Source organism: Papio anubis, chromosome 4 (assembly GCF_008728515.1).
Source record: "Papio anubis isolate 15944 chromosome 4, Panubis1.0, whole genome shotgun sequence".
Classification (NCBI taxonomy): domain Eukaryota; kingdom Metazoa; phylum Chordata; class Mammalia; order Primates; family Cercopithecidae; genus Papio; species Papio anubis.
The window spans coordinates 50,229,203-50,256,782 of record NC_044979.1 but is presented as its reverse complement, the minus strand read 5'-3'; the positions used below and the strand labels follow the sequence as shown (position 1 = coordinate 50,256,782).

The following is a 27,580-nucleotide window of genomic DNA, read 5'->3' as shown; positions in this document are numbered from 1 at the left end:
GCCGAGATCTGGCCATTGCACTCCAGCCTGGGTGACAGGGCAAGGCTCCATTTTTCTCTGTTGTTTTGTTTTGTTTTTTAAAAAGTTAAGTGTTCAGTAACTATTTGGAGAGTGAATATTGATTTTTTGTATTTTTAGTAGAGGTGGGGTTTCACCATGTTAGCCAGGATGGTCTCGATCCCGTCACCTTGTGATCCACCCGCCTCGGCCTCCCAAAGTGCTGGGATTATAGGCGTGAGCCACCATGCCCGGCCTGGGCTCCTCCTACCTTTTAGTCAACAGGCTAAGAAGGGAGTTACAGTGTTGGTTGGGATGATTGACCTGGACTATCAAGATGAAATCTGTCTACTACTCCCCAGTGGAGGTAAGGAAGAGTACACATAGAATACAGGAGATCCATTAGGGCATCTCTTAGTATTACCATGTCCTGTGATTAAGGTTAATGGGAAACTACAACAGTCTAATCCAGGCAGGACTACAAATGGCCCAGACCTTTCAGGAATGAAGGTTTGGGTCACTCCACCAGGAAAAAAACCATGACCTGCTGAGGTGCTTGCTGAAAGCAAAGGGAATACAGAATGGTGGTAGAAGAAGGTAGTCATCAATTGTTGCAGGAAGTCAGGGACCCCGAACAGAGGGACCAGCTGAAGCCACGGCAGAAGAACATAAATTGTGAAGATTTCATGGACATTTATTAGGTCCCCAAACTAATACTTCTATAATTTTTTTACATCTGTCTTACTGCAGTCTTTGAACATAAATTGTGAAGATTTCATGGACATTTATCATTTCCCCAATCAATAACCTTGTGATTTCCTATGCCTGTCTTTACTTTAATCTCTTAATCCCATCATCTTTGTAAACTGAGGAAGATGTATGTCACCTCAGGACCCGGTGATGATTGTGTTAACTGCACAAATTGTTTGTAGAGCATGTGTGTTTGAACAATATGAAATCTGGGCACCTTGAAAAAAAGAACAGGATAACAGCAGTGTTCAGGGAACAAGGGAGATAACTTTAAACTCTGACTGCCGGTGAGCTGGGTGGAACAGAGCCATATTTCTCTTCTTTCAAAAGCAAATGGGAGAACTATCGCTGAATTCTTTTTCTCAGCAAGGAACATCCCTGAGAAAGAGAATGCGCCCCTGAGGGTAGGCCTATGAACGACCCCCGTGGGGGCAGCCGTCTTTTACGGTTGAAGCTGAAGGGATGAAATAAACTCCGTTCTCCTGTAGTGCTGCCAGGCTTATTAGGACGAGGAAATTCCCACCTAATAAATTTTGGTCAGACAGGTTGTCTGCTCTCAAACCCTGTCTCCTGATAAGATGCTATCAATGACAATGCGTGCCTGAAACTTCATTAGCAATTTTAATTTCACCCCATCCTGTGGCCCTGTGATCTCGCCCTGCCTCCATTTACTTTGTGATATTTTATTACCTTGTGAAGCATGTGATCTCTGTGACCCACACCCTGTTTGTACACTCCCTCCCTTTTTGAAAATCGCTAATAAAAACTTGCTGGTTTTACAGCTCAGGGGGCATCATGGAACCTGCCGACATGTGATGTCTGTCCTGCACACCCAGCTTTAAAATTTATCTCTCTTGTACTCTTTCCCTTTATTTCTGAGACCAGCCGAGACAAAAAGAACCCACGTTAAATATCAGTGGTGAGGTTTTCCATGATATCTGGTGCCCACATCATCTTTCTTTTTTCCTAAGTGCATGTGGGAACCTGAATCCCTTTGGCAGGTGCGGAGAAACGACATCAGTATGGTCCACAGATACATGTGTTCGACTCCCTGATGACTGGCGAGTAGTCTGTGTATGGTCCGGGTTAACCATGGGTCACGTGGAGTATAAAAACTATACCTATCTCTTCTATATTAAACTCCGGTTAAAACAGGAAATGGTTCAAGTGCCCATGGAAAATATGGTCACTCTATTCAGGGCAGTGGTAAAATTCTGTCCTTGGTTTCCTGAAAAAGGAACCTTAGATGTAGACCTGTTAAAACAGGGAAGAGAAATAAGCTTGTTTGTAGGACCTGCATAGACAGCATTACCATTACTGAGGTCATCAGTGAACACTGTAATGGCCTCAGGAATGGGCTGATCTTTGGTTAATCGAGGGACCACCCAAGCTATTTATTTTTATAAAATTAAACGATTTGTTCTTTGGATAATGATTGTCGATAATGCCAATAAAATCAGCCAAGTGAATTTGCCACAGTACGGAATGTTGAAAGGCAGCTTGAACTTCAAGCCGATTTAAAGGAACTACAATTAAATTTGGATGAAATCCAGAAATTTGAAGTATTCTACACTGAGCCTGTCCAATTTAAAGTTTTTAAAGAATCTCTCCTAATTTGAACTTTTTGAGGTTGAATGCATTGTTTATCAATCACCATTCCTAAATATTGAACAAGAGTGGTCTGTTGAATTTTATCGTAAGCGATGTGTAATCCAGCTTCTGTAACATGGCAGCTCAAAATTTGATAATGGTCAATTAATTCTTTATCAGTGGGGGCAGCAATCAAAATATCATCAATATAATGAAGAATATAGGCCTGGGGAAATCGGGCTCAAACTGGTGAAAGCACTTGTCCAACATAAAGCTGGCAGATTGTAGGGCTATTCAGCATTCCCTGAGGAAGTACTTTCCATTGATAACAAGCTGCAGGCTCCTGATTATTGATAGACAGTACAGTAAAAGTAAATTTTTCACCATCTGATTTATGTAAAGCAATATGAAAAAAACAATCTTTAAGATCAATAACTATGAGAGGCCAATTTTTAGGTATTAAAACAGGGGCAGGCATGCGGGGTTGGATGGTTCCCATAGGTTTAATTATAGCATTAATGGCCCTTAAATCGGTTACAATCCACCACTTGCCTGATTTCTTTTTTACTAGAAACACAGGAGAATTCCAGGGGAAAGAGAAGGTTCCACATTTCCAAGTTGTAACTGTTCAGAAACCAATTGAGTTAAAGCCTCCAGTTGTTGTTGTTTTTTTTTTTTTAGAAAGTGGCCATTGTTGAATCCAAACGGGTGTGTCAGATTTTCATTGTAAAGGGATAGGATCAGGAGGCATGGCAGCGGCCACCACTAAAACATCCCTGTTTTTACAGTAACTGGGAGGGGTTTAGTAATCCCTTCATGCTTTGGACCAAGACCGAGCCTAGGATCAAACCCCATGTTTTCCATCATATGCTGACTGGGAGCACTATCAGAGTTATGTGGAATATTAATTTCAGCCCCCCATTGTGCCAGTAAATCGCCACCCCAAAGATGAATGGAAATTGGCATGATATAGGGCTGAATTGTACCCTTTTGACCATCAGGGCCAGTGCAAGGCAAGATAAATGTGCTCTCATAAACTTCCTTGGCTTTTCCAACACGTACTAGTCCCATGTTAGCGGGATGTTTAAGCCAGGAGGAAGGCCATAAACTAGAGGAAATAACAGAAACATCAGCACCAGTATCTACTAGGCCTTCAAACTTTCTTCCTTGAATGTGTATGGTGTAGGTGGGCTGTTGTTTAGAAATTACATTAATCCAATAAGTGGCCTTTTCACTGCTGGAGCCCATCCCAGGGCCACGTGTCTTGTCTCCTTTGTTTAAAATGATATTAGGTAGTAAAAGCAATTGAGCTTGTTTAACAGTAGTAAAAGAAACAGGAGCTTGGCCTGGGGCATGTAATTTATCCCAAGGTCTCATACACACGTTTGTTACTTGTTTTATGGTAAGAGTATCAAAGCCTAATTGGGCATAAGTTTCAGAGAAACTATCAGAACCTGTGATCTGAGCCTGAGTAATCAGAATGCCATTAGTCTGACTTAGTTGAGCCTGCAAATGAGCCTCTTCTGACCACCAAGTACAAAATTGTAAATGCTGAGATGGGGTCAGAACAGCTTTTGCCAAAAGGTCCCAGTCCTAAGGAAGTAAAGTGACCTCTGTACTAACAGTTTGTAATACCATTTTAACATAAGGAGAAATAGGACCATATTGAGTACAAGCATCCTTAAATTTTTTTTAAAAAAGTAAGATTGAGTGGCGCATATCGACACAGACTGGTTGAGAGTTTGAGAAAGGGGAATTGAAGGAGTAGAAGAAGCAGAAGTATACTGGTGATTACGGGCATCCATGTGTGAAGAAGGGTACAGAGAAGCAGGCTGAGTGGATAGCAAAGTGACCAGTTTAGGAACTGAAATGACAGGAGGGTGAGGGGCTGAAGTGGACAGGGAGGGACTGTAGAATTACAGGTAAATTGTAGTTTGGTACCGGAGCCATTAGGTGATGCCCAGAGGCAAATGCTGCAAAGGTTTGAAAGGGAAGAATTAGCATATATATGGTCCCAGGCTGTGTGAGTTGTGGCCACGGCAGCTTCAAGTACCGGTTCTTCGTGAAAAGAAGTAAGATCATTAGCAGGTAACGTTAAGCCAAAGTCACCAGAGTTAGACATTGAATTTTCAGCATCCTTAGGTGGGGGAAGAGTAGCTGAAGGGAGAGGCTGATCAGATAACAAAGGCCATGTGGGAAAGGAAGGCTGAGGGAAAGGCAGAGGGCCACCAGACCCAGAAAACTGCAGTAACTGCAGGGGGTCACAGGATCGGCATGCCACCAAGACGGCACACAAAAAGGCTCAGCCACCCCAAACAGTGACGGGAACGTAATTCCCTGTCGAGACCAGCTCCTGGAATGCTGCAACAAGATCCCATACTTTTACATATATGGTTCCTTTTTCAGGAAACCAAGGACAGTATTTTTCCACCACCCTAAATAGAGTGACCATATTTTCCAGGGTTACTTGGACTCTTCCCTGTTTTAACAGGTCTACATCTAAGGTTCCTTTTTCAGGAAACCAAGGACAGAATTTTACCACTGCCCTGAATAGAGTGACCATATTTTCCATGGGCACTCGAACCATTTCCTGTTTTAACCGGAGTTTAATATAGAAGAGATAGGTATAGTTTTTATACTCCGTGTGACCCATGGTTAACCCGGACCATACACAGACTACTCACCAGTTGTCAGGGAGTCGAACACATGTATCTGTGGACCATACCGATGTCGTTTCTCCGCACCTGCCAAAGGGATTCAGGTTCCCACATGCACTTAGGTAAAAAGAAAGATGATTGTGGGCACCAGATATCATGGAAAACCTCACCCCTGATATTTAATGTGGCTTCTTTTCTTTTTCCCTAAGTGTCTTGGCTGGTCTCAGAAATAAAGGGAAAGAGTACAAGAGAGATAAATTTTAAAGCTGGGGGTCCAGAGAAGACATCACATGTTGGCATGTTCCATGATGCTCCCTGACCAAAATTTATTAGGCAGGAATTTCCTCATCCTAATAAGCCTGGGAGCACTACAGGTGACCAAGGCTTATTTCATCCCTTCAGCTTCAACCGTAAAAGATGGCCACCCCCATGGGGGTCGTTCATAGGCCTACCCTCAGGGGCGCATTCTCTTTCTCAGGGATGTTCCTTGCTGAGGAAAAGAATTCAGAGATATTTCTCCTATTTGCTTTTGAAAGAAGAGAAATATGGCTCTGTTCCACCCAGCTCACCGGCAGTCAGAGTTTAAAGTTATCTCCCTTGTTCCCTGAACACTGCTGTTATCCTGTTCTTTTTTTCAAGGTGCCCAGATTTCATATTGTTCAAACACACATGCTCTACAAACAATTTGTGCAGTTAACACAATCATCACTGGGTCCTGAGACGACATACATCCTCCTCAGTTTATGAAGATGATGGGATTAAGAGGTTAAAGTAAAGACAGGCATAGGAAATCACAAGGGTATTGATTGGGGAAGTGATAAGTGTCCATGAAATCTTCACCATTTATGTTCAAAGATTGCAGTAAGACAGGCATAAAAAATTATAGAAGTATTAATTTGGGGAACTAATAAATGTCCATGAAATCTTCACAATTTATGTTCTTCTGCCACAGCTTCAGCTGGTCCCTCTGTTCAGAGTCCCTGACTTCCCGCAACAATCAATAACAGCTATGACCATGTGACCAGCTGCAGAAACGAGGACTGTAATTGTCATGAATATTTCCTCCCTCTTTTGTTAAAAACATGTTTATGCATGTATACACTTGCACTAAGAAAATATCTTCATTTTATTTCCTTTCTCCTTTATCATGGGACATAAGATTTATTGACTTCACATCAGTATTTAAGTATTGTTAACTTTATGGAATAGTATTTGGGTTGGGGATTGGTGCATTTCTGGTTGTACAAAGAATAGTTGTATTATGTTAGGAGTAATTATGACCTTATTATTATCTTTACTTAAAGATTATGTATGATCTCAGGAGAAGTGTATGGGTTCAAGTTGACAAGGGGTGGACTGGTGATGGTAAATACTGAGTGTCAACTTGATTGGATTGAAGGATGTAAAGTATTGATCCTGGGTGTGTCTGTGAGGGTGTTGCCAAAGCCCACCCTTAATCTGGTCCATACCATCTAATCAGCTGCCAAAGCAACTAGAATATAAAGCAGGCAGAAAAACATGAAACGACTAGACTGGCTTAGCCTCCTAGCCTACATCTTTCATCTTTCTCCCATACTGGGTGCTTCCTGCCCTGGAACATCAGACTCCCAAGTTCTTAAGTTTTGGAACTTGGACTGGCTTTCCTTGCTCTTCAGCTTGTAGATGGCCTGTTGTTGAACCTTGTGATCATGTGAGTTAATACTTAATAAGCTCCCCTTTATAGATAGATGTATATATAGATATATACATGTGTATATATATAATATATATAGCTATCCTATTAGTTCTGTCGCTCTAGAGAACCCTGACTAATACAAAGCCCATTACATATTTGTTGATAAGAGAATTAATTAATTAATCCTCCAAGGTATGGGAGGGAGAAATAGGTTCCACAATGCATATGAATAGTCCACAATATAGCTTTTGATCTATACATCTATAAAAAAAGTTTTTATTTTATTATAACTTTTATTGCATCACAATGCAAGTATAAGCCATAAATCAATTTAGTCTGCTCAGTGAGTAAAATATCTCTCTATTTTACTAGTCTCAAGTGATAAGATAGCTTTTCTACTCATTTACTGACCATGATTGCCAAATACAAGACACTCTACTAATGACATAGACTTTTGTGTATTCTGAGAAATGAACTCTTTCTAACATGGTCATGAACTCATCTAGCCATTAATTTTTTTGTTGTTGGTTTGGTTTTTTTGTTTTTGTTTGTTTGTTTTTGGAGACAGAGTTTCTCTCTTGTTGCCCAGGCTGGAGTGCAATGGTGTGATCTTGGCTCACTGCAACCTCTGCCTCCCAGGTTCAAGCGATTTTCCTACCTCAGCCTCCTGAGTAGCTGGGATTACAGGCACCTGCCACCATACCCAATTTTTTTTTTATATTTTTAGTAGAGATGGGGTTTCACCACACTGGTCAGGCTGGTTTTGAACTCCTGACCTGAGGTGATCCACCTGCCTTGGCCTCCCATAGTCCTGGGATTACAGGCATGAGCCACCACACCCAGCACCATTAAGTTTTAATATATATATATGATTTAATATTTACAAGCCATTTTATTTATAAGTCTGCACTCTAGTTAATGACTTTCTTTAAGGCATTTGAAAAATACTTTGGAAATTGTTCTTTCGAGCTAAAAATAAGGCTGGAAGTTTAAGTTGTTCAAGTCAATTTCCAGTTCCTCTGCTCTTTATTTTCTCTAGTTATCTGAACAACTTGACAACACCACTTTAGAGTTAAAATAAAAAGACCTAGCTTTATAGAAGCATGGCATCCATTTGAGCCTTGTAATGATTTTTAATATGCCCCAAGGAGATGAATGTTTAATGGCAACCATTTCTTTTTTTCTTTTTTTTTTTTTTTACAAAATAAGAAAGATCATTCCTTGAGCAGAAAAGGAATCAATGAGTTTAGATACTGACTGTATTTTCTGTTGCTATACAATTATTCTGCATTAAAGAATTAAAAGGAAGATTTAAAACTCACAATAGACACATTCAATTACTTCATGTATCATTTCCAATTAAATAAGTTCTAACTAAACCAAATTAGTTATTAGGCTTTTACCAAAGGTAATTTATGATCCAGGTTGTTTAAAAAGCACTAGAGACTTGATTAAATTTAGCATTCTTATGTATATGCTCACTTTTGTTGTTTTGCTAATGATTCTCTTGGCAAAAGCAGTTGCAAAGCTCAAAGTAACTTTTAAGTTGTATGGGGCTCTGTATGCATCCAGTGAAAAGGTCTTTAATATAGCAGTAAGATAGAATTCCTCAAGAAGCAAATCCCCTTTTGCAGGTTCATTCAATCATATAAATGCATTTCAAAGCATTCTGAAATCTGAGCCAGCCCATTATGTTTACCAGCCAAAACCTTACAGCTTAACCCTTAAGTTACAACTGAAATATTTCCTTATATGTGAAGATGTTTTTATTTTCTCTTCAAGATGACATTCAATAATCTGAGAGTCCTGTTCATTGCAGCACCTTAAACACAAAAATCAAAAATAAGTCTGAATTGGCTGAAGATCAGGAAAAAAAAAACTTAAACAAATGTTTTGGCAAGAACTTTTATAGTTTGTAGAATTTGTATTGCTATTCTGTCACTGTGGAGGGGATAACAAAGTTGCTTAGGATATAGATCTAGACATTTGTGATATTACAAATTAGTTGGGAAAGAACCTGGAAAAATGCCACTCAAATCCACCATGCTACATAATATATATCTATATCTATAGATGTAGATCTAAATCCCAGCACTTTCAGAGGCTGAGGTGGGTGGATCACCTGAGGTCAGGAGTTCAAGACCAGTCTGGCCAACATGGTGAAACCCCATCTCTACTAAAAATACAAAAATTAGCCGGGCATGGTGGCAGGCGCCTGTAATCCCAGCTACTCAAGAGGCTGAGGCAAGAGAATTGCTTGAACCCAGGAGGCAAATGTTGCAGTGAGCCTAGATCGTGCCACTGCACTCTAGCCTATGTGACAGAGCGAGACTCCATCTCAAAAAAAAAAACAAAAAAAAAAACAAAGAAGGTCTTTGATATAGAATATGTAAATAACAACAACAACAAAGGGGGGCTAGAAAACGCTTGTGAAATAAACTCTCCATAAATTATCTTTAGTAATTAATTAATTAATTACTTTTGAGACAGGGTCTCACTCTGTCACCGAGGCTGGAGTAGTGGAGGTGCAGTCTCAGCTCACTAAAACTTCCGCCTCCTGGGCTCAAGCAATTCTCCTGCCTCAGCCTCCTGAATAATGGGCTACAGGAGCACATCACCGTGCCCAGCTAATTTTTGTAATTTTTTGTAGAGACGGGATTTCATCATGTTGCCCAGGCTAGTCTTGAACTCCTAGGCTCAAGCAATCCGCTTCTCTAGGCCTCCCAAAGTGCTGGGATTACAGGCATGAGCCACTACGCCTGGCCTAGATTCTCTGTAAATTCCACACTTGAAATGCAGTAATGCAAGTTTAGAAGGAAGAGACAATCAAAGGAAACTAGCTAGAGATATTTTCAGAAAAAAATCAAATTACATTTAGTTTCATTTTTGTCTTATTTAGAGAAATATAGATTGCCTAGTTTACGTCAAATTTGAGGCTACATTTTTAAAAATAGACACACTGCCAAGAATGACAGAAACAGTTACATTGCTCCATAAAATGAATTGACATAAGATTTAAAAAGACCAGTAAAGGAAGCATAGCGTTATTCATACTACTATGTAGTGTTAAGAATGTCTATACTGTGTTTAAAGTGTAGTGAAAGTGACTTTTCATGTCTAGTAGATTAGTATAGTTCCCAGAACAATCGTAAACAGCAAATTTGTGTTATTTTGAGGGAGTTGGCAGCAAACATTCCATGGCATTAAGATAGAAATAGAATGGCAGCTTCTCTCTAAGTCTCAAGTGACACTTAATTTGCTGTCAGTTCCATTGTGAAAATTGTGACTAGTTGAAATATTTACAAACACTTTTAGGAATAATGTATCTGTGAAGATATAGAATAAATTTAGATAGAGCTTAAGCTTCATAGAATAAAATCATAATTAAGAGATAAGTCATTCAAGATGAAGATAATTGTCTAGAAAAATATCTGTTTAGAAAAATATCAAAGTCTGGACTTAAAAATTCAATTTAGGATTTAGATAATTCCAACATAAGGAAAATTTAGGACTGGCTGATAAATCACCTTTTGTACTGTTCGGTTATTACATTTTTGAGTTTCATTGATTTATTTGTTAATCATTCTATATATAGTAATTGAAAATACGAGTCTTAGAGTCAATATTTTGTGACTTTCTGAGTGGGACTTCAAATTGAAAATGTGATATATGTATTTTTAACCATCTTAAATTTATTGTCTCTCATTTAAGTCTTATCTTTTCTAAATTTCCTATCTCCTTTGACATTCTAATTTCTATGGTTTCTCCTCTATTTGCTGTTAAAATGGGTAGAGTTGAGAGCCACAGTAGGGCAAAAGAGCCAGCACAGAGTTAGCAAGAGGTTTTGAGATTGAGCAATTGAAAGTTCCCATTAGGTTAATGATCTACAATATTTATTAAATAGTAAATAGATCTAAGCACTTATTAAATAGTACTTATTAAATAGTATTTATTAAATAGTAAATAGACCTAAGCATGATGCAGTTCACTTTATCAACCATCCATCAATCAGATAAGGCCACAAGAGACAGCATATTATTATTATCATGTTTTTCTGTAAAAAATTGAGAGCTTGCTAGGTGCCAAAAACAAGTTTTGGCCTCCACCTCTTAGGAACTTGCAGAGCAGTCAAAGAGACTGATACATAAAGAGGCAATTACAGCAAAGTGTGATTTAGTTATAATAATGAATAGAATGTGTTCAGACAGAGGCATAAACAACCAATTGGTGTGTATACCTGGAACAGGTGATATTTGAACTGGTTCTTCATTGATACATAGGACCCTTACTCACACCACTGCCCCTGAAAAGTTCTGGTTTCAGTTTTGCTCCAGATTAACAACAACAACAACAACAACAACAAAAATAGGAAGAGGAAGCATAAGGGGACGAGGAGGAAGAAGAGAAGGAGAAGGAGGAATTTGGGGGATCATTTTATCTAAGTTTGGAAGCAATTCTTCCCGTATGAAGAATTATTGTTTAAAACCAGGGTGCTCCATTCTCTATTCTTAACAGTGTTGTCTCCTTACTCAGTATTTTGCTATTGCTAAGGAATGACCAGTTTACCTTTGCATGACTTGAGCTGATGTTGTTGTCTATTTTTTATTAAAAAGCTTTGTTTACAGTACTCTTCAGAAATACATTTCTGTGGTGATACCTAGTAATGTGCTTCTAACTACTCACTAAATTATATTACCAATGCAAACCAGATGTTTCAGTCTCGCTTGCATTGGTAATAAAATAAATCCCAGCTGGATCCCAGCTCTATGCCCCTCCCATGTTAAGGAACATTGTTTTCCCTTTGTGTTTTATCATTTTCCAAATTAAGGAAACTATCCAGGCACACTGGAAGTTGATATGCTGAAGGGTGTTTCAAGTTTTAACAAGGCAAAACAAATGCTTCTTGAACATATTATTTAATGTTCCAAAAAGGAATAGACATTTCTTATTTAATGACATTCTGGGAATTGTTTGAACAATTTGTATAGTGTCCTTTATCTGTTCCTCTTTACTCCCTCAAAAATTCTTTCTCATCTTTTAATACCACACTGATGAACGGATTAACTTATTTTTCACTGTGGTTCAGGTACATTCTAGTCTCATGCCAGTGAATTCATTTTCACTTAGACTAACCAAGGTTGCAACCTCAATGAAATTAACCTCATTTCACATTTATAATATTCTAGGTCATTGTGCATATTTAAACACCACACATCTTTATTAATGGAAAACATGAACCATGCCCTGAATAAAACTGAAGATTAGGTTCTCTCTGAAATTAGCTCCTGCTCCATTGCTTCTCATTTTGAATTATATTTCTGTTACCAAAAGCAAGAATTGAACTTACATATTATTTTCCAGTGATCCAAAAGAATACTTAATCCCTAAATTTATTTTCTGGTATTCTATATAGTAATTTGAACATTAAAAGTTATTTTCCATGAAACTACGAGGCAGTACTCGTCTAAGATTTGTAAGAATTCTGTGTAGTTTATCAAGCCTGCTTTTAGATATGGGACAATTTTTCTTTTAGTCCTAGTTCTATTCCTGATTAATTAAAATCACATAGTTGAGCTGTTGTTTGTGTATTAAAATCTGCCTAGAATAGTCTATTTTGCATTTCTATCTTTCAAGGTTTTTAGATAAGAAAATATGTAAAGGGCTTTTGTTTCTCTAAAGAATGGCACAAGGTAAGATGTAAGATATTATTGCCCTGAGCAGTGGTGTTTTAATTTTGAGGGGTAATTTATCCCTTTCTTAATCTTAATAGAAATTGTGAAAAATGCTTATGCACATGAAATTTTACATTAAATTTCAGAGGATCCAATGTCCTCCTAAAGGCCTCCCATGGTCCAGTCCCCAACCCTAGAGGGAATGCTACTGCACCTTTTCTAGGTACTGGTTATAACATGCCAGGAGAGATTTAAAGTAGCATTATTTACACTACAATTCAAGTTAATAATTTAACGGGACCTGCCTGAATAATGGGACAATAATATACTCATGGAGCTACAAATTGGTTAATTTATATGCGGACTGTCTCAATGTGGAGCCAGAATTAGACCCAGCAAAATAGCTCTGGAAATATGGCTTAGTAGGTGCTATTGTTCACCTGAAAAACATTTATGGAGTTCTGACTTTGTACTAGGAATTGTGCTAGACAATGAAGCTAAAAAGCTCATAAAAAGCTTATACTTTGGGTATAAAAAAACAAGTAAAGAAGCAATAATGACACTGTATGATAGAAATTATAATAGGATTAAGTAAAAGGAGCTAACTAAATATGAAAGTTATCGGAAGGGCAAATTAAGGTTTTCTAGATAAAATAACGAGTATGTCAGTCCTTGTATTAGTCTGTTCTCATGCTGCTAATACAGACATAATCCAAGACCGGGTAATTTATGAAGGAAAGAGGATTAATTGACTCAACAGTTCCACATGGCTGGGGAGGCCTCACAATCATGACTGAAGGTAAATGAGGCTCAAAGTCATGTCTTACATGGCAGCAGGCAAGAAAGCTTGTGAAGGGGAACTCCCTTTTATAAAGCCATCAGATCTCGTGAGACTTGTTCACTATCATGAGAACAGCACAGGAAAGACCTGCCCCCATGATTCAATTACCTCCCACTGGTCCCTCTAGGGACACATGGGAATTATGGGAGCTACAATTCAAGATGAGATTTGGGTGAGGACACAGCCAAATCGTATCAGTCCTGAAGGATGAATAGGAGTGAGCCCATCGCTCTTACACATATGCTTCAAAACCCAGTGTTCTACAAGCCTTGTTACAAACAAAACAAAACAAAAGCCTGCAGTCCTAGTTCATTTTCTGCTCTCGAGTCAACCCCTTCTAATGATACTGCAGATTCTTTGTGTATTTACCTATATTTCTCAAAATAACATGCTTAATACACACACACACACACACACACGTGTGTGTGTGTGTGTGTGTATACATATATATATATATATATATTTTTTGAGTCTCACTCTGTCACCAGGCTGGAGTGCTATGGCACGATCTCAGCTCACTGCAACTTCTGCCTCCCAGGTTCAAGTGATTCTCCTGCCTCAGCCTCCTGAGTAGCAGGGACTACAGGTGCACACCACCATGCCCAGCTAATTTTTGTATTTTTAGAAGAAACGGGGTTTCACCATGTTGGCCAGGATGGTCTCGATCTCTTGACCTCATGATCTGCCTGCCTCGGCCTCCCAAAGTGCTGGGATTACAGGCGTGAGCCACCGCACCTGACCTATATTTTTAAAGTTTTGGATTTAGGCACTATTTTTTGACACTCCACTATGGTAGATGAGGATTTGCTCTGTTTAATTACCTTGTCATTCTACTCCTTGCTTCTGACCCAACCACAAACATGAGCATACACACACACACACACACATACCCCTTCTATGTTACCTTCTATCTTCCCAATATACATTGTATAAGTGGTTTTATTGTATTTACATTATTTTGACCATGTAAATGCAGTTATGTACGAAGAAATGACAGTTTGATCTTCCATGCACTTTTCATGTCAATATTACTCTGGATTCTTTGCATAGTTTTCTCTGTGCTTTATCATTAATTTAACCCTAAATTCTAGCCCCAGATAAGTGAGTTTCCTCTCCAGATATTCAACACATTAGTTAATCTAACAATTTTCATCTTTTGAAGAACTTCATGTTTCTTTTAAAGAACTCAATGTTTCTGAGCCTCCAGACCTATTGTCATCATTTGGACTGGTGGCTCTCTAGGCATGTTGTATTGGGGCCTTCCTTCACCACCAGCTTGGAATTCCTTTTGCTTCTTTCTTGATTTTCTTTTATGGCCTTATTTCCCTAGAATACATTTTCCAACAGCTTCCTTAGAAAGGGTCCAGAGGAAGCAATTTTTTGAGACGTTGGATATACATAATTAATTCTACCTGGAAATGTTTTTCCTTCAGAATTTTCAGATTATTAATCTTTCTACTTTTTGCTTCCAGTGTAGCTATTAAGAAGTTTGAAGCTACTCTATTGTTGACCCTTTGTGTCTTTTTTTTCTTCTTGCTGAAGGTCTGTAAAATCTTTGTTTTATATTTATAGTTCTGACTTTAAAAAATAATGTGCCTTGTTTAAGTACTTGTTTTTGCCCATTGTTCTCAGGACATAATCGGTCATTCCATCTGGAAAACATGTTCAGGTCCAGAAAAATCACTTGCATTACTTCTGTTACTATTTTCTTTGTTCCATTATTTTTTTTTCTATTACAATTCTCTAAAATGCCCATTATGTGGATATTGAGTCTCCTGGATGTATTCGATTTCTAGGACTGATGTAACAAAATAGGACAGCCTGTGTGGCTTAAACAACAGAAAAATTATTTTCACAGTTCTGAGATCAAAGTATCAGTAGGTATGGTTTCTCCTAAGGCCTCTCTCCCTATATTACAGATGGCTACTTTCTCACTGTGTCCTCTCATGGTCTTTCTAGGATGCCCTTGCATCCCTCATGTCTCTTTGTATGTCCAAATTTTCTCTTCTAATAAGGACCTACGTTGGATAGCAATAAGGCTCACCCTAATGGCCTCATTTTAACCTAATCTCTTTAAAGGCCCTGTCTCCAAATACAATCACGTCCTGAGGTACTGGGCTTTATGGCTTCAACACATGAATTTTCAGGGGACACAATTCTTATTTGGGTCTCTTCCTTTCTATCTCTTGGCTTTTTTGTTCTACTTTTTGGGAGATTCCTTCAACTTTAATCTTCTAACTCTCCTATTAACTTTTCATTTATAATGTTTTTTAAATTACTAGAGCTCTTTATGGTTTTATAATATTCCTTTTCTAAAAGGTATCATGTTTTTGTTTTCAGAAATGCAATATAGCCTTTGCTCAGAAAGAACATTAACTATAGTTTCTTTGTTTTCTTATGACTACATATCTGTTTTCGCTAAGTGGCTGTTTTTTACTTATTTATTTGGGTCATGCCATGATCTGAATGTGTCTCCTAAAATTCATGTGTTGGAAACTTCATCCCCAGTGCAATAGTGTTGGGAGGTGGGGCCTTTTGAAGGTGTTTAGGTCGTGAGAGCTCTGCCATCATGAATGAATTAATGTCACCATATAAGGGGTTTGCAAGAATGTGTTCCCTCTCTTTCACTCTTCTGCCATATGAGGACACAGTGTTCATCCTCTCTTGCTCTTCTTCCATATAAGGATGCAGCAAGAAGGCCCTCATCAAATACTGGCGCCTTAATTTTGGACTTCTCAGCCTTTGGAGAAATGTTTTTCTTTGTAAATTGCCCAGCGTCAGGCATTCTGCTATGCCAGTAGAAAATAGACTAAGACCGCCACGTCTTTATTATTAACTGCCCTTCTCAATTGTCTGTTGACTATCAGTGGACAGAACATTTAAAAGCTGGTGAAAAACTCTGTACCCATGGATGAGTCTTGCCCTAAGTTTCACTGTACAGCAATGGTTCTCAACGTTTGCTGTTCATTAGATCACCTGGGAAACATTAAAAAATATAGCTGCTTAGGCTTTAAACCAGACCAACTGAATGAGATTCTCTGATTGTAGAGCCCAGGCCAGGAAGTTTCTAAAACTTCCCAGGTGATTTTAATGCACAGTGAGTATTGAGAATCACTGTTGCAGAGTGACTTAGCGGGACCCAGTTGGAGCCCCCTACCCGACATCAAATTCTCCAGAGAAAACACCTTCAGTCTTTTGCCTGGGGAGTATACACTTGGTTGCTAGAGTTCTGGGAACTGAGTATGTGATAGAGGCTGGGTGGGATGGGGGTTGGAGCTCACCATTCGGTATATACAGTTTCACTTAATCGCTGTTTTCAGTATAACACCCCTGCCCCGCTAGAGACCCTCTGTTTTAACCTTTTTAGAGAATAAACTTCCAATCTTTTGCCAGGTAAGGAGCGAAACAGCTACCAAACTGTGTAGGGTGACTATTGCTTCTTAATAAACTTTAACCAATCCTCTTTTTTTAAACATGCGTTAAGCACCCCACACTCCCCAATTCCAGAAGTATCTGTTGATTTCAATTACTAAGCCTTTTGGGTTCTGTAATAATAATTGGGTTTACTTGTTGGCTTTTCTTCTTGTTGACTCAGGAATCTCAGGACCACAAAGACAGCTACTACTCATACATCTACTTTCCAGCTTCCAAAATGTTGTTGTGTTTGCTTCCTCTTTCACCTTGCCCTCGTGGGTTCTACCTTTTAAAAATATCTCTTAGGCTGGGCGTGGTGGCTCACGCCTGTAATCTTAACACTTTGGGAGACCGAGGGGGGATGGATCACCTGAGGTCAGGAGTTCGAGACCAACCTGGCCAACATGGTGAAACCCTGTCTCTACTAAAAATACAAAAATTAGCTGGGCGTTGTGGTGCACACCTGTAATCCCACCTACTCAGGAGGCTGAGGCAGGAGAATCGCTTGAACTCGGGAGGCAGAGGTTGCAGTGAGCTGAGGTCACGCCACTGCACTCCAGCCTGGGCGACAGAGCGACACTCTGTCTCAGGAAAAAAAAAAAAAAATCTCTTTACAGTTGTTATTGTGGCATATAAGGTGGGAGGAGAGCTAAATATGTATGTTGTATTTGCTATCTCAAATGGCAAATTACATAAACTCTTTATACATAAAATAATACTTTATTATATTCTAGCTTGTACATAGATTTCTGTATTTCAGAAGAGTTAGAGAAGAATGAAAAACTGGCAGTGGCATAAAAAATAGAACTAGTAGAAATAAATGAAGAGGCATTCCCATCAGGAATGGAGCCACTACTTTTCTAAGGCTCTGTTTCTTAAAATGTGGTCCAAGAATCACACACAATAGCATTACCTGACACTTACTAAAATGCAGCAACATTTCTTCCTAGGTCTACTAAATTACAGTGTCTTCAGTTGAGGCCCTTGATGCTGCTCTCTTAAATTTCTTTTTTTATAGATGGGGTCTCACTATGTTGCCCAGGCTCGTCTCAAACTCCTGGCCTCAAGTGATCCTCTTGCCTTGGCCTCCCAAAGTGCTGGCATTACAGTCACTGAGCCAGTGTACTTGGTTGATGCTGCTCTTAATAGCTGTGTCCTACAGCTCTGTCTCTGGTTCTTAACTTAACTGAAGGCCCTCCATAAACCAGCATAACCATAATTGCACTTCTAGTGCTTTCAACTGTATTTTGCCTAATTCTGTCCAGGAACCTTTATTTGTACTTACTCTTTGGAACTCCACTTCTCCTTCCATGGATTTGAAAATTTTGAACCTTTGTTTCCTGTGATTGAATTGTGACTGAATTGTAAGAACTTCAGTTTCCTTTTGCCCATACCAAAAACATAGGTCTCAGTTACTGAAAACTCAGTCAAGAATAAAATCCAGGGGGTGCTGCTCTCAGACATAGGGCAATTTGACAGAGGTAAACTGCTACTCGTAATAGTGGCAGAGAACCTTGCAGAGGATTGCCAGAAGCTTCTGCCCTGAAAACAAGAGGGCATATTTCCCAGTGGCAGCTCCATTCTCTTCCTAGCCCTGCAGAGTTCCAGTTGTCCGTCTACCTCTAACTGCCCTCTCTCTAGTTGCCACCAAGTGAACATGAAATAGAAATATTCATGTGATTGATGGCAAAGAGACTTAGAATTTGCACTTTTCAACCATGACATATACTATATTTTGAATGTGTCCTTCAAAGAGCATGTATTGGAAACAATCCTCAATAAGGGCAGAATGAATGGATTAGTGGTGTTATTTCAAGAGTGGGTTCATTATAAAAGGGTGAGTTTGGCCCCCTAACTCTCCCTCCCATTCTGCCATGGAATGAGGCAGCAAGAAAGTTCTATCAGATGCCAGTGCCTTCATGTTGGAATTTCTAGCCTCTAGAACTGTGGGGGGGGGGGGGGGGGAACCTTTCTATTCTTCATAAATTACCCAGTCTCAGGTATTTTGTTACAGCAGCAAAACTTGGATGAAGACAACATGTGATGTGTATTTACAGTGATCTTTATATGCTTTTCTCTTAATAAAATATTGGGAATTAATGCATGCAAATAGGGTAGAAAGTCTTCATTGATTAGAGTAGATTTTTCAAGATGGGCTGGGTTGAGAGTGATGTGGGTAAGATAGGAGACACCAAGATAAAGGATGGGAGCCCTGACATAACTGACAGATTAGAGAGCTTAAACTTAGTGCAGACTCATTTTAGGCAATTCTAGGTTAATCTCTATCTAGAGAAATTAGATTAGAAATACTGTCAAAAATATCATGGGAAATTAGTAACACTTTAATATGTTAAGTTTGTTATATTACTAGTATCCAGAGAGGAAAGAAATGACTAGTATCCAGAGAGGAAAGAAGTGCCATATTATATACAGATCTTTAAGTAGCCTCATTTATCTGCATCATCCATCCATCCATCTAGTCTATTTCTCTGAAGTGTACTGTCACTTTTTCATTTGTGACTCATAGAACTCATCTTTTCCTCTTTATTTTCATACCTAACTTCCTTATTCTTCGCTACTATAGTCTGTTTCTGGTGTATGTCCCCCTTCTCAACACCTTCCTTTTACTTTTTGGCTATATCTGTCAAGACAAAGATAAACAGATTTTAAAAACAATAAATTGTACTGAATATTCCAGATTTGAAACATGATGAAAATCCATTTTGTGTTTAGCCATAAATGTTCCAGGCCTTATTTACACCTCTAATCCACAGATAGTCATTAATCACTTAAAAATTTTCATTATAGAGTCTATTTGATTGTTGTTATATATAATACTGGCTTTTGCACTGTTAAAATATGCCTACCTAGGCTAGAGAGCCAGTATGCTAATTAGTGACCATTAAAAATGGTCAAACCCATTGATTACTTACAAACAACTTTTTTTTTTTTTTGAGACAGTTTCACTTTTGTTGCCCAGGGGGAGTGCAATGGTGCAATCTTGGCTCACTGAAACCTCTGCCTCCCAGGTTCAAGCGATTCTCCCGCCTCAGCCTCCCAAGTAGCTGGGATTACAGGTGCCCGCTACCATGCCCAGCTAATTTTTTGTATTTTTAGTAGAGAAGGGGTTTCGCTGTGTTGGCCAGGCTGGTCTCAAACTCCTGACCTCAGGCGATGCACCCACCTCAACCTCCCAAAGTGCTGGGATTACAGGCGTGAGCCACTGTGCCCGGCCCCAAACAACAGATTTTTAACACTTTCTTTCAAAGGAAAAAGACAGCATAAACTTTAATGTTGTATTAGTCTCTTCTCATACTGTTATAAATAACTATCTGAGACTGGGTAATTTCTGAATAAAAGAGGTTTAATAGACTCACAGTTCCACAGTCTGTATAGGAAGCATGGTTGGGGAGGCCTCAGGAAACCTACAATGATGGTGGAAGGGTGAAAGGGAAGCAAGCACCGTCTTCTTTTTTTCTTTTCCTTTTTTTTTTTTTTTGGAGACATAATTTCACTCTGTCACCCATGCTGGAGTGCAGTGGCACAACCTTGGCTCACTGCAACCTCCACCTCCCAGGTTCAAGCAATTCTCCTGCCTCAGGCTCCTGAGTAGTTGGGATTACAGGCGAGTTCCAACTTGCCTGGCTCATTTTTGTATTTTTAGAAGAGATGGGGTTTCAGCATGTTGGCCAGGCTGGTCTTGAACTCCTGACCTCAGGTCATGTACCTGCCTCAGCCTCCCAAAGTGCTGGGATTACAGGCATGGGCCACGGTGCTCAGCCCAAGCACCTTCTTCAGATGGCAGGGCAAGAGAGAAAGGAGGAAGTGCTACACACTTTTAAACAATCAGATCTTGTGAAAACTCATTCACTATCATGAGAACAGCAAGAGGAAAGTCCACCCCCATGATTCAATCACTTCCCACCAGGCCCCTCCTCTCACACATGGGGATTACAATTTGAGATGAGATTTGGGTGGGGACAAAGAGCCAAACTGTATCATTCTGCCTCCTGCCCCTCCCAAATCTCATGGTCTTCTCACATTTCAAGACACAATCATGCCTTCCCAACAGTCCCCCTAAGTCATAACTTATTCCAGCATTAACTCAAAAGACAAAGTTCAAAGTCTCATCTGAGATAAGTCCCTTCTGCCTGTGAGTTTGTAAAATCAAAAACAAGTCATTTACTTCCAAGCTACAATGGGGGTACAGGCATTGGGTAAATTCTCCCATTCCAAAAGGGATAAATTGGCCCAAAAAAAGGGGCTACAGGCTCCATACAAGTCCGAAACCAAGCAGGGCAGTCATTAAATGTCAAAGTTCTGAAACGATCTCTTTTGACTCCATGTCTCATATACAAGGCATGCTGATGCAGGGATGGGCTCCCAAGGCCTTGGGCAGCTCTTCCCCTCTGACTCTATAGGGTACAGCACCCACAGCTGCTTTCATGGGCTGGAGTTGAGTGCTTGGAGCTTTTCTAGGTGCATGGGGGAAGCTGTCAGTGTATTTACCATTCTGGGGTTTAGAGGATGGAGGCCCTCTTCTCACAGCTCCACTGGGCAATTACCCAGTAGGGGCTCTGTGTGGGGGCTCCAACCCCACATTTTCACTCTGTGCTGCCTTAGTAGAGGTTCTCCATGAGGGCTCTGCCCCTGCAGCAGACTTCTGCCTGGACATCCAGGCATTTCCATACATGCTCTGAAATCTAGGTGGAGGCTTCCAAACCTCAACTCTTGCCTTCTGCACACCCACAATCCCAACACCACATGGAAGCTGCCAAGGTTTGGGGCTTGCACCCTCTGAAGCAACAGCCTGAGCTGTTTGCCACGGCTGAAGTTGGAGCAGCTGGGATGCAGGGTGCCATGTCCCGAGGCTGCACAGAGAAGCAGGGCCCTCGGCCTGTCCCATGAAACCATTTTTCTGTCCTGGGCCTCCAGGCCTGTGATGGGAAGGGCTGCCACGAAGGTGTCTGAAATGCCCTGGAAGCCTTTTCCCCATTGTCTTGGCTATTAACATTTGATTCTTCTTCACTTATGCAAATTTCTGCAGCCTTTAATTCCTCCCCAGAAAATGGGTTTTTCTTTTGTACCACATGTCCAGGCTGCAATTTTCCCAATGTTTATGCTCTGCTTCCTTTTTAAATATAAGTTCTAGTTTCAGGCAATCTCTTTGTTCATGCCTGAGTATATGCTGTTAGAAGAAGCCAGGTCACATTTTGAATGCTTTGCTACTTAGAAATTTCTTCTGCCAGATACCCTAACCCATCTCTCTCAACTTCAAATTTCGACAGATCCCTAGAGCAGGGGCACAACGCCACCAGTCTCTCTGCTAAAGCATAGCAAGAGTGACCTTTACTCCCGTTCCCAATAAATTCCCCATCTCCATCAGACCTCCTCAGCCTGGACTTCACTGTCCATATCATATTAGCATTTTGGTCACAACCATTCAACAAGTCTCTAGGAAGTTCTAAACTTTCCCTCATTTTCCTATCTTCATCTGAGCCCTGCAAACTGTTCCAATCTTTGCCCCTTACCCAGTTCCAAAGCTGCTTCCACATTTTCACATATCTTTATAGCAATACCCCACTCCTGGTACCAATTTTCTGAATTAGTCCGTTCTCACACTGCTATAAAGAACTACCTAAGACTGGTTAATTTCTGAAGAAAAGAGGTTTATTTGACTAACAATTCCATGGGCTGTACAGGAATCATGGTTGGGAAGTACTCTGGAAACTTATACAGTAATGGTGGAAAGGCGAAAGGGAAGCAAGTACCTTCTTCACTTAGTGGAGTGGGAGAGAGTGAGTGAAGCAGCAAGTGCTACACATTTGTAAACAACCACATCTTGTGGAAACTCATTCACTACTACAAGAATAGAAAGGGGAAAGTCTTCCCCATGATTCAGTCATGTCCCACCAGACCACCCTTCCTCCAACACATGGGGATTACAATTTGGCATGAGATTTGGGTGGGGTCAGAGTCAAACCACATCAAATGCCTAAAATGAAAATCATATTTAAGTTCTTTTAAGGGCAAAACCCATGTCACTTTCAACCTAGCAAATCTTGAAAAATCCACTTTATTAATCAATAAGACTTTCCTGCCTTTTTAAGGGCCACTTGTAGATAGTTTTATGTACATATTTTTCTTTTTTTGAGACAGAGTCTTGCTCTGTTGCCCAGGCTGGAGTGCAGTAGTGCGATCTGGGCTCACTATGACCGCCGCCTCCCAGGTTCAAGCAATTCTGCTTCCTCAGCCTCCTGAGTATCTACGATTACAGGCATGCGCCACCATACTTGGCTAATATTTGTATTTTTAGTAGAGACGAGGTTTCACCATGTTGGTCAGGCTGGTCTTGAACTCCTGACCTCATGATCTGCCAGCCTCGGCCTCCCAAAGTTCTGTGATTACAGGCATGAGCCACCACGCCTGGCCTCTAATTTTTTAATCTTGTATTTTCTTTTAAATATTATTGTAATCTCTATTTCAAATATACAGAAATATCTAAATGTGTATTCATTGATATAGCATAGCTGTGTGGTTATCATGAAATAAAAAGTAGTTTTAATATTTTTATCCTCTTAGGTAATATGTTATTAAAAAGTAAAGGGAATAACATGTTAAGAATTTACCCAACATATTTTGCTTGCTTATGTTAAAATATAGTTTAAAAGACATCTATAAGAACATTTAAAATACATTTAAGATCTGTCAGTTCCATTTGCTATAGTGAAATACTCATCGTTTCTATTACCTGAATGTATGCTATCTAGCCCTTCTGAAATGTTTGTAACACGGACAAAAATACAGTGCTGTATCACAATGCTTAAAGGGGGAATAAAACACAAATAAATACAGTCATGGATAGAAAAGCTAACACTTTGGTAAAAGTTACAGCATAGATACATAAGATTGAGTCAATATCACAGTCAAAAGCTCTGGGATGCAGGGCAGGCTGGAGGCCCTTAACATAGGGTGTGGGAGCTAGAGGGAGTCAAAGACAGAGAATGAAAGTCTGAATAAGAATGTTTGCTTTAGAGAATGACTTCTTTCTAGCATGAAAATATGAGAGTGTTTCTCTTATTATACAGAAGGTGTAGTCTCTATGGAGAGAGGAAATAAATGAATACATTTGCTAGTGATGCAGGAGAACAAAGGGTCACCGAATTTAATTAGACATTGCATACTATTCGTATATATACCACAAACACTAGTAAAAACCTGAACCTTGGAACCAAATAACTGATGTGCTAACAGATTAATGATGTATTGTTCCTTCTCCTTAAGGTTTCTACGAAAGATATTGTGAATGAAGTGAGATTACTACTTGTATTAGTCCATTCTCACACTGCTGTAAAGAAATATCTGAGACTAAGGAAAAGAGGTATAATTGGCTCACAGTTCCGCATGGCTACAGAGGTCTCAGGAAACTTACAATCATGGCATAAGGGGAAGCTGGCACATTTTACATGGTGGCAGGAGAGAGAGTGAGTGAGAGTAGGTGGAAGAGCCCCTTATAAAAATCATCAGATCTCATGAGAACTCATGATCACGAGAACAGCATGGGGAAAACTGCCCCCATGATCCAATCAGCTCCCACCAGGTCCCTCCCTCAACACCTGGGGATTACAATTTGAGATGAAATTTAGGTGGGAACGCAAAGCCAAACCATATCACTATTTTAGAGCTTCTTTTATTAAAACATTAAATATGTATAGTTTCATATTAATGTCTTCAGGTTATTTCAAAATTGGGGATGTGAATAGCTCTAAATTTATTACGTTAAAACTATTAGTTCAAATTAGCTTTAAACCTACTCTCTTTATAAGATTACATGTTATCTTGTACAGTACTGCCTGGTTCTTACTTTCTCTGGAAACAGGGAAATGGCTTAGCAGGCCACTTCTTGAGTTCCAAGCTCAAGGAAAGGCATGAAGGACCTTGTTTGCAAAGGAGAGAATGATATACAAATGATGTCATTCTCATATTGTTCATATTTTACAGCAGCATAGCACTAAAGCAATTACCTGCTTGCTCACCCACAACCTCTTTTTCAAAGGGAAATTGCTCCTTTTCAAGGCTTTACTGAGGTAGATGAGTCGGTTCCATACCATGTTCTATACCCTTCCCCATCCTATTCATTGGATGCAACTGCAGCCTGTAAGACAGGACCCAAAGGATGCCAACTCACCGGTTTACTAGAGACCCACTGGCTTAAAAAAATATGCAAGGTCAGTTGGATCCCTCTTTTGGAAATCTGGAATTAGAAAATTGAATGACTGAGCTAATTAACAGAGAAAGCTGAAGATTCATAATGTTGAGAAACTTAGGGGCCTATTTGTAAACTGAGATTATAAGGTTTGGCTGGGAGAGAGAATATGAAACAGATGCCATTCAGGAAGCAGTTGACATGAGGGAGCCTCTTTTCCAGATGTCTTCCAGAACCAACTACTATGGGGCACAACTGTACTGCAACTTTTTTTGACAGGGTCTCACTCTGTTGCCCAGGCTGGCATGCAGTGGCGCAGTCATGGCTCACTGCAGCCTTGACCTCCTAGGCTCAAGAGATCCTCCCACTTCAGCCTCCCGAGTAACTGGGACTAAAAGCACAAACCACCATGCCCAGCTAATTTTTAAATTTTTTGTAGATATCGGGTCTCACTATGTTGCCCAGGCTGGTCTCAAACTCTTGGCCTCAGGTGATCCTCCTGCGTTGGCCCCTGAGAGTGTTGGGATTACAGGTGTGAGCCATTGTGCCTGCCTGTACTGCAACTTCTGTGTTTGAATTCCTGAGACCCTAGTTTGGGCCTTTCAGTTCTGTTCTTCCCTGTTTCCTTTCTTGAGCTGGATTGAATTTCTGTTCCTTGTAACCAAAAGAACCCTAACTCAAATCCTCTCTTGCATTATTAAAGTGTTGCTTTGGTCACTGACTGCAACCTTAGGCATGTGCCATGGTAGTGATGAGAATGAAACACATTCTAAATTAGAAAACAACATACATACCATTTGTCTTTTTTTTTTTTAAGACAGGGTCTCACTTTCGTGCCCAGGTTGGAATGCAGTGGCACGACCTCAGCCCATTGTAGCCTCTACCTCCTGAGCTCAAGCAATCCTTCCATCTCAGACTTCTACATAGCTGGGAATACAGGCACACACCACCATGCCTGGCTATTTTTTTTTTTTTTTTTTGCAGAGACAGGCTTTCGCCATGTTGCCCAGGCTAGTCTTTTTTTTTTTTTTTTTTTTGAGACGGAGTCTCGCTCTGTCGCCCAGGCTGGAGTGCAGTGGCTGAATCTCAGCTCACTGCAAGCTCCGCCTCCCAGGTTCACGCCATTCTCCTGCCTCAGCCTCCCGAGTAGCTGGGACTACAGGCGCCCGCCACCTCGCCCGGCTAGTTTTTTGTATTTTTTAGTGGAGACGGGGTTTCACCATGTTAGCCCATGTTGGGATGGTCTCGATCTCCTGACCTCGTGATCCGCCCGTCTCGGCCTCCCAAAGTGCTGGGATTACAGGCTTGAGCCACCGCGCCCGGCCCCAGGCTAGTCTTTAACTCCAAAGTTCAAGCAATCTGTCTACCTGGGCCTCCCAAAGTGCTGGGAAAATCTGAACCAGGTTAGATCTAACAGTTAGGAGCCACTGCAACTGGCCAGTATTACTTTTATCATTCAAAAATCTGGATTTAGTGATAAGCAGATCCAAACACTGACTTGGTTCTTGACATCTGGGAAAGGAAAGTCTCAGGACCCCCAAATCACTAAGCCAAGGAAAAGTCAATCTGGGAACTATGTCAGGCAAACCTGCCTCCCATTTTATTCCTAAATAAGACAGTCACAATGATAAAGAGCTATATGCCTCCCTCACAATTTGCCAACAAGGAAATTCCTTGTAGCAAAGGACAGACAGAACTCAGTCATCCCTCTGAGGTTCACCTGAGACCTGCATATCTGATTGTTTCCCCTGCCCTGCTGTTTATGTAAAAATGCAGATTCACTGAGCCAGGTTAAATTATGTATTCAGCAGGAGGCTGATCAAGTACTCAAAAGAATGCAGCCTTTTTTCTCTTACCTACTTTTGACCTGGAAGCCCCGCTTTGACTTGCTCAGCTTTTCCAGACCAAATCAATGTACATCTTACACATATTGATGTCTCATGTCTCCCTAAAATGTATAAAAGCAAGCTGTACCCCAATCACCTTCGGCATATGCCATCAGCGCCTCCTGAGGCTGTGTCAAGGGCACATCCTTAACCTTGGCAAAATAAACTTTCTTAATTGAGACTTGTCTCAGATACACATCTGTACCAGATGAGGGTCTTTTAGTAATTAGGGTATCTTATTTACTGAGATGGGGTGAGGAATCCAGATTCAGTTCACAAGATTTCCCATTCTGCTCCTTTAGGTTGAGGGAACTGTAGAATCCTCACTGGATTTTGTTCAGACTTGAACTCTAGCTACTACCTAGGAAAGAACAGTTGTTAAACAAGAAGGTGGAGCCTAAACACACCCATCTATCCATCAATCCTTTCATCCATATTTCTTCCCTTTCATCCATCTCATTTACCCTTACTTTCTTCCATTCAGATTTTGAGGACTATTCACTGTAGTTTTTAGGAGGTTCACAAATTTCTGAAGACTTTCTTACTCCAAATCCTAGGAAATCTTTCAATTTTAGAATGTATGTTTTAGGAACAAATTTGTTGCCTCAGGTGACAAGTATTGAATTTCATCAGCCCATTCCTTTACATGGATGACTGTGGGTTTCTACAGAAACAAATTACTGTGAAATGACAATTTTTTTTCATTCTGATGTGGGCAGCAATAAATACTGTACCCTGTATCCATTAGGCCTCAACGAATAAATACAGGAATAAAAATAATTTTTGGTTTTTAGTTTTAAGACCATTAATGACCTTATAAGAGACAGGATGAGCTAATGATTGTTTTGATTTTCTTTTTTTTTTTTTTTGAGACGGAGTCTGGCTCTGTCGC

The 27,580-nt window shown here is 40.1% G+C and overlaps 1 protein-coding gene across 1 annotated transcript in view; it reads right to left on the bottom strand.

Moving 5' to 3' along the window:
* The window catches only part of PNPLA8 (patatin like phospholipase domain containing 8), a 90,418-nt gene that overhangs the window by 54,601 nt on the left and 8,237 nt on the right, over positions 1-27,580 (bottom strand). The gene's annotated exons all lie outside the window — the stretch shown is intronic.